Source organism: Gekko japonicus, unplaced genomic scaffold (genome assembly GCF_001447785.1).
Source record: "Gekko japonicus isolate JY-2015 unplaced genomic scaffold, Gekko_japonicus_V1.1 scaffold452, whole genome shotgun sequence".
NCBI classification, from domain to species: Eukaryota; Metazoa; Chordata; class Lepidosauria; order Squamata; family Gekkonidae; genus Gekko; species Gekko japonicus.
The window spans coordinates 973304-986870 of NW_015167545.1; positions in this window are offsets into that span (position 1 = coordinate 973304).

Genomic DNA, 13567 nt, shown 5'->3' on the forward strand with positions numbered 1-13567 from the left:
GTCCCCCCCCCCCAAAATGCTGGTATGTTTTCTAAGGCTCAGCACAGGGCAACAGTCCAAGAGCCGGTCTACCAATATAATGGCAAGGGGTGGGTAGACCTGTTCTCCTGAGGACAGGTCTACCGATGTAGTGGAAAGGGGTGGGTAGACCTGTTTTCTGGAGATCAGGTCTACTAATATAGTGGAATGGGATGGGTAGACCTATTCTCTGGGAGGCCAGGTCTACCAATGTAGTGGAAAGGGGTGGGCAGACCTATTCTCTGGAGACCAAGTCTACAAATGTAGTGGAAAGGGGTGGGCAGACCTATTCTCTGGAGACCAGGTCTACCAATATAGTGAAAAGTGGTGGGTAGACCTGTTCTCTGGAGGCCTGGTCTAGCAATATAACGGAAAGGGATGGGTAGACCTGTTCTCCAGAGGACAGGTCTACCAATATAGTGGAAAGGGGTGGATGAAATTTGATTTGATTCTGTTTTCTCATATAATGTTTAAATTATTATAATATATCTTAAATATAATTTAAAATAATTTATTCTGAGATTTTTATAAGGTTATGGAAGTAATCTTCTAAAAAACTAATTTACGTAATAGTCAAATGTAGACTCACTCACAACTTTAATGCTACTAGCTCTTGCTCATGAGGTAGAATTTCTGCTCACAATACTGTGGAGCTTAGAGGGAACATTGGTCGGGACTGAGCCTGGGACAATGCCTGCAAGTCAAGCATTCTGCCATTCAGCTAGAACACTTTCCCTTTTATAGAAAGGAACCATGAATATGAGATGACACCATTTCTTCCTTTTCATAATGCCAGCACTGGAGGTCACCTGTCAAAACTGCTTGGCTCTAGAATCGAGGAAGAGAGAAGGATATAATTCATTTGCACAATGTACAAGGAAATACCTCTTTGATTCCGTCAGGTGTGGGGTTAGTTCGTCGTTTAGATGCTCTTTCAAAAGAATTAAGCCAGGGGTCCCCAACTTGGTACGTATGGACACTTTTCTTGGTGCTCCCAAGTGTTTTTAGAAAGTGGGCAGGGCAAGGTGGGAATTTTGCCCAGGAAGGTTTCTGATTGGCCATTGGATTGTCTATGCAGGGGTTTTTTTAAATTGCTTTGGCGGCAGCTGCCCCCAGAGCACAAGGATCTTCACTGTGTGACTGAAAGAGAGCCGTGGCTGCCATTTTGTGGCTGGCTCCACCTCCTGCAGTTGCTGTCTTGTGGCAGTCATTTTGTGGTGGTGCTCACCACACAGTGTCAGAACACCAAAGGTGCCCTCGGGCTCAAAAAAGGTTGGGGACCCCTGGATTAGGCAAATGTGTTCAAGGATCTCCCGCATGACAGCTGAATGGACCTTCCCTGTACAGAGGCACTGTACCTGTTGACTACCAGGAACAAGCAGTGATAGGAAAGCTGTTGTCTTCATGCCTTGCACATGATGACCCACATACATTGGACCCAGGCAGTGGCCGCTTGGTGGAGACAGAAAATGTACTCTGTTCATTCTCATAAGCCCCCTGTTCGTTGTTGCAGCTGTTGGGCTGAAGAAATTCACAGCTAAGCTTGCTGCTTTTTATAGCACACAAGAAGCTACGAGGTTAAGGTTGCCGGGTCCTTCCTGGCTGCCGGCAGGGGGCCTCCCGGTTAGTCCTTGAAGTTCTTCTTGCACGGGTGTGAAGTGTGCACACCGTGATGACGTCACCGGAAGTGACGTTATCACATTGTCAATTTCGGGGGCAATGCTGTAGGTACCAGTGCCAGCAGCTCTCGGAGGGGGCTTCTCAGGGGTGGGGCTTCCCCTGCGAACCAGCTGGGCCGAAGCGGATTGGGCCCTCCCGAATTTGGGACCCCCCTGGCCCCAGCAGGAAGATTAATTGCAACAAACCGGATCACTGTGCATGTGACTAAGTAAAACGCTAAATCACTGTGTATAATTTTACAGGTTTTGTCCTGTTTTTTATATTATGCTAAACGAGAATCATTACAGTATTTTTAGAATGATTCATTCTAAACAGCGTTCCGTGTGCCTCGGTGTTTAGTCATGCCGGCCACATGACCACGGAAACATCTTCGGACAGCGCTGGCTCTTCGGCTTTGAAATGGAGATGAGCACCGCAACCCTAGAGTCGGACTCGACTGGCTTTCGAGCAAAGGAAACATTTACCTTTAGAATGATTCATTAACACAAATACAACGTAAGCATTAGCCATGAAGCTCAACAGGACATTCAGAATGATGTCACTTCTGTAGAATTATTTACAGCCAATAATAAAGTCTTATCTTAGGCACAAGGTCCTAATCTAATATGCTTATTACAAGAACAACTAAGGCAAACAACAGCGTTCTAATTAATCCTTCCATTTGCGCAGGGCTTTTTTTGTAGAAAAAGCCCAACAGGAACTCATTAGCATAATAGGCCACACCCAACAACAGAAACTCATTACCATATTAGGCTACACCCCCGAGAGTGCAGCTCATTAGCCTATTAGGCCACACCCCCATGCCTTCCCTTGGCTTGCCTGGGTGCCCCGTGGCAAGCCCCCCCTTGAAGGGAAGGGAAAGAAGTTTAAACTGCTTTCCCTTGACTTGCCCGGGTGCCCTGCAGCTGTGGGGAACCTGGGCAAGCCAGCCCTTGGAGGGAAGGAAAGGCAGTTTAAACTGCCGTCCCTTGGCTTGCCTGGGTGCCCTGCAGCTGCGGGACACCTGGGCAAGCCAGCCCTTCAACAGCCCCCCCCCCCCGCCCACCCCCCTCCGAGCCGCCGGGTCCGCTGTTGGGTGTGGCCTATTATGCTAATGAGTTCCTGCTGGGCGTGGCCAACTCGGGAGCCAACCAGAACTCCGTTCCTGTGCGCTCCTGCCCAAAAATAGCCCTGCGTTTGCTTATTCTTCATCAGGTTTGTCTGTTGTTCTTGATTCAACATAATCTTGAAGTATTGAAGGCTGCAGTAAAACAACAGGCTTAATAAACCACATAAAAGGAAGATGGGAACCCTATATGAGGTTAACATATATTAAAACCTATAATGAAACTTTGCAGAGTGATGGAAACAAATGAAAAACTGAGTTATACAAAACCCATTTTTTTAGAGAGCGAAAGCAAAACCAAAATCCTCATTCTAACAAACCACAGAAATGGAAAGAGAGTCAAATCTTACAAAAGAACCCTTTGTGTCGAATTTTGCAAAATCTTCATTCCTGAAAGTTTTCTGGGTTGCGCATTCCTGGAGGAGCACGTGGTCCCTAGCGTCTGCTCAAGAGGAAACGGTTAATACCTTTTCTTAAAAATATAAAAATAACCTTTCTTCCTTTCAGCCAGTCATCTGCAGGACTCCGGACATACAGCATTGGGCATGAGTTATAAATCAGGAAACAGGCTCTGAGCCTGTTTACGCTTGTGCATTTTTTAAAAAGCTCTACTTGGGGCAACCCCATAAATCTCTAAACTGGGTCACTGTCGGCTGGATTTCTGGAACTCATTTTACTAGCCTTGGATGCTTTGTTATGAAGAGGCATTCTGCCAGACACTAAGATAAGAACTGATCTAATTCTGACAGCCAACTGCAACAACCACAGCTGACTCCCACTAGGGCCGGGGCCTTTTCGGTGGTGGTCCCTACCTGGTGGAATGAGCTCCCAAAGATCAGGGCCCTGCGGGACCTCTCACAGTTCCGCAGGGCCTGCAAGAAGGAGCTCTTCCACCAGGCATTTAATTAGGGGCCACCGCTGTTGGATCGCTCACCATCGAGTTGTTGCCATAAGGAAACTACGAGCAGAAGAACATCTTAGAACATTTGGGAAATGGAAATCCTTTGAAAGTGTGTCATCTTTACATTGTATTCTCATAAGTTGGCAACCTTCCATTATAATGAATTAGGGTAAGTCTTTGCAGTATTAGCACTGGTATCGGGATGAGTTAGCAAGGCATTATACAAGCACCTTGCCCCAGGAACATTCTGTCAGAGAAACTCTTGCAATTAAGTCATGGTGAGTATAGGCCTCTAAAAATTGTAGAGTTGGATAAATTAATTGTGACCAGATTATGATGATGTGTTACATTTTATTGTTACATTTCGTAGATACATCGGTGAATATTATGGATTTTTGATACCTACTAGTTGAAAAGACAGACCAAGAGTCACTGCATGTAAGGTTTTAAAAACTTTGTATTGAATTTTTGTATGTACATGTACCATGGGTTTTGCACATAATATTGTTGTTGCATATGATTTCTTAAGGTTTTCATTCATTCTCGGAAGAAGAATAGTTTCGAAACGATAGAGCATTCCGGAGACCATCGTCAACACATCATTTATTGTCTTGTATATGTATATAATTTTCTGCACACATGTTTGTATAATTTTGTGATTATTATTGAAATATTATCTAGCGCAGTTACCTCACAGTTTCTTTCTTCTTTTTGCGGTTTAAGCTGTATATATGCCGTTTTGGAAGCCTCCCTGAGCCTGCTTTGTGGGGAGGGCGGGGTATAAATTTGATAATAAATAAATAAAAAATAAATAAATATGAAACGTGAGTTTCAGAAATGACTCTAGAGATCAGCATGACAGCTCACAGTTCTACTACAAACCTTTTGTTTTATTTATTACATGGAAAAGAAAAAGCAGGGCTGCTTGGAGCCAGGGGCTTCCCAACACCGTCAGGAACTGAGCTGAGGGGTTTACTACGAAAGACCTTAATTCCCAATGGGAGCCCACTCCCAACGAGAGATGGGCCTGGGCCGTGCGATGCACACAAGGCTCCCCCTTCGTAGGTGTCCCATCCATCCGGAGGGAAACTAGGGGCTCCTCCAGTTCTCGTAACTTGGCCCGTAATCCGGTCACTAGTGCTGGGCTGATCAAGTCTCGGGGTACACCCTGAATTGATGAGGGCATGAATATGGGTGCAAAGGGAGGCTCTGGCTACAGTCACAGTCATGTAAAAGAGCAGGGAAGTGGATCTCACTGATTCTAGCGCAGGAAAATTCCGGACCTCAATTTAGTGCCCTTCACAGCAGGTCCCGGCCTTTTCCCGCCGGCTGTTGATGCTCTTCCTCACTGGATGAGATGCTCTCCAGCTCCTCTCTCCCTCCTGACTGGAGGGCTTTGAGCAGTTTGGGGTGACTCCCGAGTGGCTTGATCCTCTTCTCCTGTCCCTTGCGCTCTTCCTCTTTGGTTCCTCCAGGGCTCTTCTCTCATGGGCAGTTGGCGACGAAATGTCCAGGGCCCCCTCACTTCAGGCACAGACCTTGCTGCATCCTTTGCTGTTGGCCGGCCAGTGCTGTTGGCTGGCCAGTGGTGGTTCTGGAGGGCCTCACCTCCTGGAAGGGGTGGCCCTTCTGCGCCACCTCCCCCCGCTTGTAGTCTGAAGCCTTGAAGCTCCTGCTGCAGGACATCCCGGGTGGCCTCTTGGGTGTTCTAGCGCAGTTCTGTGATCTTTGCCCACAGCTCCTGCCAAACCTCCTCAGTCTCCATCTCTTCCAGGAGGCAGCCCTCTGCTTCCACTCTTGCCACCAGCGAACGTTCAGAGTCGTCATGGAAGATCCCAGAGGCCCAACGGTGGTCCCCCTCTGATCGCCACTGTCAGACAGTTCCTTTTGGTGTTGATGTGGCATGGTGGGCGAGAGAGATGACTAGGGTTGCCAGCTCCAAGTTCGGAAATACCTGGAGATGTTGTAGATAGAGCCCATAAGCTGCAAAAAGAGCTTTTCCAAGGGAAACCTCCCCCCCCTTTTGATTGCATTAATCGTTATGGTGAAGCATTGAATTTTCACAATCCAAGGCCAGCCTCTTTCGCAATTGCATCCTGGTAATCGTCTGATTTCAACAGAACCTGGGAGACAGCCCCATTGCACCTTTGTTTCTCCTCCCCGTGCTTTGGCCACCGGCTTCAGGTGGTACATCTTCAGCAGGTTGCAGCAGTTCTCTGCCTCACAGGTCACCTGGATCCAGCCATTCAGGGTTAGGGGATTGTCTTGGGCCAGAGCTTTGTCCAAGATGGAGTGGTTCAAGCCCGCTCTGTAGAACTCAATGAGCACCTCTTCTGGCCACCCCTAAAGGTTGGCTGCATAGGCCTTGAATTCATTCAAGAACTCCCGGATGGATCGATTGCCTTGCTTCAGCCCCTGGAGGTGGGTTCTGGCCTGTTCCAGCTCCAGTGGGTCCTCATATTGTCTGTGGAGGGCCCGCATGAAAGCATCCACATCTCTGAGTTCTGGACCTCCCCACATTGTACAATCCCATGAACCATTCAGCCACCTGATCTCGTAGTCTTGACCCCAGATAATCCACCCGGTGTTCATCCAAGGCAAAAGTGTGGCCCCACTCTCTCAGGAACGTCCGGACCTGGATAACAAAGAACGCCAGCTTCCCCAGGGTCCCATCAAACATGGGGCAGCAGGGCCAGGGCCGGCCAGTGGTAGTTCTGGAGGGCCTCACCTCCTGGAGGGGGTGGCCCTTCTGCGCCACCTCCCCCCGCTTGTAGTCTGAAGCCTTGAAGCTCCTGCTGCAGGACATCCCGGGTGGCCTCTTGGGTGTTCTAGCGCAGTTCTGTGATCTTTGCCCACAGCTCCTGCCAAACCTCCTCAGTCTCCATCTCTTCCAGGAGGCAGCCCTCCGCTTCCACTCTTGCCACCAGCGAACGTTCAGAGTCGTCATGGAAGATCCCAGAGGCCAACGGTGGTCCCCCTCTGATCGCCACTGTCAGACAGTTCCTTTTGGTGTTGATGTGGCATGGTGGGCGAGGGAGATGACTAGGGTTGCCCAGCTCCAAGTTCGGAAATACCTGGAGATTTTGTAGATAGAGCCCATAAGCCGCAAAAAGAGCTTTTCCAAGGAAACACACCCCCCCCCTTTGATTGCATTAATCGTTATGGTGAAGCATTGAATTTTCACAATCCGAGGCCAGCCTTTTTCGCAATTGCATCCTGGTAATCGTCTGATTTCAACATTGGGAGGCAGTGGGTGGTGGTGGTGGTGGAATACTGTTTTGAGTCCATCAGAGCATGATCTATGGAGCTTCAATACCCTCTGATATTCCAGAGATCACAGCAGGGACATAACCCACATGTATTCTCCATGTGCCTCTCCCATTCTCATTCCAAAGATCATGACAAAAACCCTCCCACAGTTACACACGGCTGAAGGTTCTACCCTACTTGCTTTACAAACCAAGAGGGTGATGGGGTTGTTTCTGTCAATAGGAAAGTATAGTGCTTCTTTGTTAGCATCAGTTCAAAATATCAGCCTTCTTGGGCGCAATGGCCTAAGCTTGCACTTTGGATTTTTTTTGGGGGGGTAGACTGTGGCTCAGTCATTGGGCATCTGCTTTGCATGCAGAAGGTCTCAGGTTCAATCTCTGGTTAAAGGATCAGGTGGTAAATGGTGTGAAATTTCAGTATCAGGCAACTTCATGTGTTCCTTATTTTAGTGAGGGTGGTGGAGGTGCTGGGAAAACCAGCCCAACCGCATCTTCTGCAGTCACTGCAACCGTGAAGCCACAATACATGCAGCAATCTGTCTGGTTAGCAGACTGGTGCTTGCCCATATGCAAGCACAGGCTTTTGACCACCTTCCACATCCTTGGATGGAATCACGAAGGTTGGGGAGCCTGTGAAGGCACAGCATGGGAGCACTGGCCGATCAGGGATGGCTGGCTAGCCAGATCTGGTGCTGGCAGCCATTCCAGCTCCCCGCCTGCCCTCAGTTTGCAACCATGTGAGAGTAGCCAGTCACCAAGCTGGAACTTTTTTGGGTCTCACTCAAACTGGCTGCGTGGGGACCTTTTCTTTGCCTGCTTCACGTGGTCCAGGGGGTTGTGGCATAAATAGGCCTGGTAATCTGGTTAGGCCCTTCTGGGACGGTGGGAAAGCGTTGGTTGAGGGCGTAGATTCGAGAGGGCAAGCACCCTGAGATATCAGCGATGGGGGGGAGGGTATCCTCAAACTGGGTAGCTAGTGGCTTGGCAGTCCGGGAGGCTCAGGTGGGGGCCCCTTTGGGGTTGGGGGAGCATAGGACAAGCCTTAAGTCTTAGCAGTCGTGGGCAGGAACGTGCTCCTACGTCTCCTCTATGCACTTGGGAGTGCAGGCCGTGACGGATGGATTCCGGAGCTGGCTCTGAGCCGGGGTGGGTTTGCCCTTTGCAGGCACAATGCAACCCGTGCTCCGATGGTATAACCCAGGGGTGGCCAAACTGTGGCTCGGGAGCCACATGTGGCACACATATTGTGTGGCTCCCGGCAGGGCAGCTGGGGAAGCGAAGGGGAGGCACGCCTCCCTAATCGGTCTTCCTTTCCCCAGCCAGTGTTCCCCTCCCTGGGTAGTAGGGTTGCCAAGTGGATCTTTGCCGGGAGTGGAGAGCTCCCGGCTGGTGTCTGGTGCGCGTGTCGCCGCACGCACGTCACCTGGAAGTGACGGGAGGACGCCAGGCACGCTGGGGGCGGGGCCACGGCCATACAAGGGAAAACCATAGAGTTTTCCCTTGTATGGCCGTGGCCCCGCCCCCAGCGTGCCTGGCGACCTCCCGTCACTTCCGGGTGACATGCACGTCGGGGCAGAGTTCCCCCCGGGGCCCAATCCAGTGGTGCCGGGGAACGGGCCTCTGGGGCGGGGGTTTCCCCACCCCCCGGGGGGACTTGGGATCCCTACTGGGTAGGCGTGAGGTGTGGGGGAGGGGGAGCAGAGAAAGAAAGCAACTTTAAATGCATTCTCAAAGCCCCCCCCTTGCCAGCTTGGAGAAGGCATTTGTCTCTTTAAATCCCTTCTCCAAGCCAAGCCAGCCAGTGTGGGGGCGTGGGGGGCTTGGAGGACACATTTAAAGTTAAAGTTGCTTTCTTTCTACCTCTACCTCTCCCCCCCATCTATTTGCTTTCTGTTTTTCTCTTTCTTTCCACCTCTTTCATTCTTTCTTTCTACTTCTTCTCTTAGACAAATATCATTAGCAAATAAGTATAATTGGACAAATAAATATGATTATCAATATCTGTTTTTACCACTTTTGTTTTTATTTTTGGCAGTCTCATTTTATGTTAATAAAAACAAATTTGCATATTTCCCAATAAAAACGCGTGTGTGACATTTGTTCATGTCTTGCGGCTCTCAAACATCTGACGCCACCCTTGGTGTAACCCATAACGTGTTTCATTCGAGGTGTGGGTGGGCGATGGAGCGTTTCGTTCCCACCTGCAGGCAAATGTCTGCATGGTGAGAAGGAAAACTATGCAGTCCACATGCTTTCCCATAGTACAGTTTCCTGTCCACCCGTTGCTGCCTTTGCAGTATCAATGAATACAAAGGGATCAGAACGAATTTCCAAGAACTGTAGTGCATTTGAAATCTGATGCTGGAAATGAAACCTTCTTAATCATTGCAAGTTATGTAACTGAAACCATTTCCCATTTCCCATTACTTTTAAATTAGCCACATAGTGATGTAACTTCTTTGGTTGAACTTGGGAGCTTCTGCAGGCAAAGAGAATCCCCCCCCACACACACACACGTTGCTTTGCAGGGCAGAAGCAGCAAAACCCAACCGCAGGCGTCCTTAGGAGGTTTAAATTGCTTAATTTATTGGCACATTTCTGAAATTCAGACTAGTTAGAAAATAAGCACCAACCTCCAAGTTCTTGGGAATTTGTTCTGAAAAAAGCATTTTTTTCACGAAAAAAAAAGCAGATCTTGTTATGTAAGCCCAGGCTAGCCCAATCTCATCAGGTCTCAGAAGCCAAGTAAGGTTGGTGCTGCTTAGTCCTTGGATGGGAGAGGCAGGCAATGGCAAAAGCCACCTCTGAAGGTCTCTGAAGGCCTTGAAAACTCCACCAGGGGTCGCCGTGCTGCTGCGACTTGACGGCCCTTCCCACCATCAGACAAAGGTCTGCATGGTGAGAATTTACTCGTTCCTCTTCTGATGTACGAGATCGTAGGCTAGGAAGCCTGGTGGGCAGATAAATCTATTCGCCTGCAAGGTCGCACACATTTCCTTGCTGTTGTAATAATCCCTGTGCTGTCCCAGCTAGCGTTTAACAAAGCGTCAGACGGAATAACCCCCCTGCCCTAAAACAATGCAGTCCTATTGAAAACCGGAAAGGGTCTGCAAAACACAAGGAGACCAATACTTTGTAAAATGCATTGGAACAAATTTTGAGTCCTGGGCACCTTTAAAACAAAGGTTTATTCAAGGTATGAGCAAACCCTCGTGGGTCTTAAAGGCGTCACGGGACTCCAAATTTGTTCTGCTGCTTCAGACCAACACGGCTGCTCACTTGGATCTTGGAAAATGCCTGCTAAGAGAGATGCAAAGTCGGACACGGGGGTCTTAAAAGCTGAGTATCCTGCAAGCCCAAAGTACATGCCAACTCAGGAGGTGGGCAACAGCATCTCTGCAGAAGCTACTGTTCTCACTGTTTCACTAGACCAAGAAAAACAGTCAGCAAACTCAGCTGAGGTTGCATCTCATGTTGTTTCTTTCCCAAATTGTAGTCCTGAGTAACCGGACACAGCAGGACAACTTATCGAACATGGAACTCATCAACCGCGGGGCCAATTAGCGTGGCCAACCTTCAGGAAGCACCTGGAGATCTCCCGCTATTACAATTGATCTCCAGGCGACAGAATTCAGTTCCAGGTTTGGTGTAGTGGTTCAGTGCGTGGACTTGATTCCCCACTCCTCCACTTGCACCTGCTGGATTACCTTGGGCAAGCCATAGTTCTGACAAGAGCTGTCCTTGAAAAAGAGCAGTTTCTGTCAGAGCTCTCTCAGCCTCACCTACCTCACAGGGTGTCTGTTGTGGGGAGGGGAAGGGAAAGGAGTTTGAGTCTGAGACTCCTCTGGGTAGTGAAGGACGGGGTTTAAATCCAATCTCCTTCTCCTCCTTTGGCAGCTTTGGAGGGGTGGACTCTATGGCATTATACTGTGCTGGGGTCCCTCCCCTCCCCAAACCCCCGCTCCCCAGGCTCCACCCCCAAAATCTCCAGGTATTTCCCAACCCGGAGGTGGCAACCCTAGGGCCAATTATTAAGGCTCACCAGCACTAGGACCAGAGCTTTTTCTGTGGCGGCTCCCTACTGGTGGAATGAGCTCCCGGAGATCAGGGCCCTGCAGGACCTTTTGCAGTTCTGCAGGGCCTGCAAGACGGAGCTCTTCCACCAGGCTTTCCAATAGGAGCCGCCACCACTGTTACCACCAATGATCCTAGTGAAGGCTAGGACCTTAGATCTGGTCCTGGATATCGCTAGGCTTTCCGGCACGAGGGATGATGAGTCATGTAGTATGAGATCTGGAAGTGCGCCATCTAATGTGTTGTTTGTATGCATTTTAGTAGAAACTGTTAATTTATGTTTTAAAGTATTTGTCTATGATACTTATAGAGTTTTAATGTCTTTGTATGTCATTAGGTACATTGTACCGCAGTGTTAGCCGCCCTGAGCCCGTTCGCGGGATGGGCGGGATATAAATATAATAAATAAATAAATAAATAAATATTAAGGGAGAAAGGAATGTGGAGTCCCTGCTTCCCAGTGAGCCCTCAGAAAGAAGTCTGAATGCCAGGCGCTTGGTTTTTGTGAAAATAGACTTTAATGTAATAAATTAGGCTTTTTCAAAAATAAAAACAGAGTTCACCTGCACCCCCGCTCCCTCCCGCCTGTCAATGGCCCGGGGTAAAAGGAACAAGAATGGCTCCCCCTCCCTACAAACATGCAGAGGACACACCGGCGGCAAAATGGGAGACAAATCAGAAACATTTGTAGAAGCCGTTCGGCCTTGAAAACAGACTTCTCCTCAGCACAAGAAAGCCGACTCTCAAGCCAGGACACGGCTGCCCAGGATTGTGGTTCACCAAATCCCACCCACCCCTCAGCTACAAGCACTCGGCAGCTGGAAAAGTCAAGTAAGGCAGAGCTGAGGAGAGGACCACAAGGCCATCTGGGGTCGCCGTAATCATTTGGCACGTTGGTAGGTAGGGATGTGGGGCAACTGCCCCTCAAATGCCCTGTGGACTTAAGCTTGCATGGTCAAACCTCTTTTCTTGTTTTCCTTGAGATTCACTGGGTCTGTCTGCTGTGCAAGAAATTCACCATGAAATCTTGGTCAAGGGAGAATTTAGCAGCGAGCTCTAGTCTTGGGTTCTGACCAACTCAGCATGCCGCAGAGGGTATTTCTTCACTTCTCCAAACCAACCACAGGTTGTCGGGTTAGTGAGAAACAGACGACATGATACGGCTCAGATGAAAACCTGCTTTTGTCTTTTCAGTGGAACTCAGGGAGGAAAGTGAGCAAAAAAACTAAGCAATGTCGCTTGTCCTCTTGGGGATGGCATTTTTGAATGATTTATCTGAGCTTCAATCTCCAAATCAATCTTGAATTTGTTCTTTCTCCTCCCTGCCCAGCAAAATTTGATTCCAGCTTAGGTCATCTCAATGCTCCAGTGCATGGACTGCCAACTGGGTGGGTGGGTGGGGGAAGTGGAGCTGATTGTAGAGAAAGTGAGCTATGACTGACACATGTCAGAGAAGCTAAGAGTGCTGGGTCTGGCCAATGGTCTACTTTCAATGTTCCCTCTAAGCTATGGAGTCTTGTGAGCAAAAATCCTACTTTGTGAGCTACTGGCATTAAAGTTGTGAGCGAGAGATTTAGCTACTGCATAAATTAGTTTGCTCTGAAGCTATCCTTCCTGAGCTAGGTCAAAAATGTGTGAGCCAGAGGCTAACAAAATGTGAGCTAGCTCACACTAACTCAGCTTAGAGGAAACACTGCTTACCATCCTCCTTCCTGGCTCCTCGGGAAACTTAATAAGCAGCAAATGAGAATTACTATATCCATCTCAGGCCTACCATCACTGCGAAGAGAAAGTTCTGGCTCACTGGTAGAGCATCTGCTTTGCATGCAGATGATCCCAGGTTCAATCCCTGGTGTCTCCAGTTAAAAAGGACCAGGCAGTAGGTGATAGGAAAGACCACTTCCTGAGACCCTGGAGAGCCACTGCCGGTCTGAGTAAATGAATATTGACCTTGATGGACCAATACTGTAATTCTGTACAAGGCAGCTTCATCGGGTTGTCAAAAATAAGCTCAGACTGTATAGTACACAGGTCTGGGTGAAAATAAGCTGCTACAGTTGTCACCAACTGTAGGTCCCAGCTCAGTTCGAGGTCCCAGCTCAGGCAAAACATCCCAAATGTTTTCTGGTGAGCGAGACACCTTCTGTAAGACTACCCAAAAGTGGGGTTCTCCACATTCCTATCTGGGTTCCACAGAAAGAAACAGCACAGATCTGTGTTGATTCCAGGATTTGAAAGGGCCTCCACGACATGATCATTAAGAAAAACGAGTGGCCCTTGACCTTCTCGGGAACTTCATGCAAAGCAAGGATGTCAAATAGTTGGGGCATCTGCAGGTCCTTTCCCACTCTAGGAAACCCAGCAAATGCCCAATTTACCATTCATTAGAACTAGCTTTGATACAGGCTATGACCCAAGTTACATGATTGACCCTGGGCTATTCCGCACTCTTTTTCCTCCCCGGTGTGTTCCTGTTGCTTTAGGTTTTTCCCCTGTTCCACATTTGTTTTTCTCCCTGTA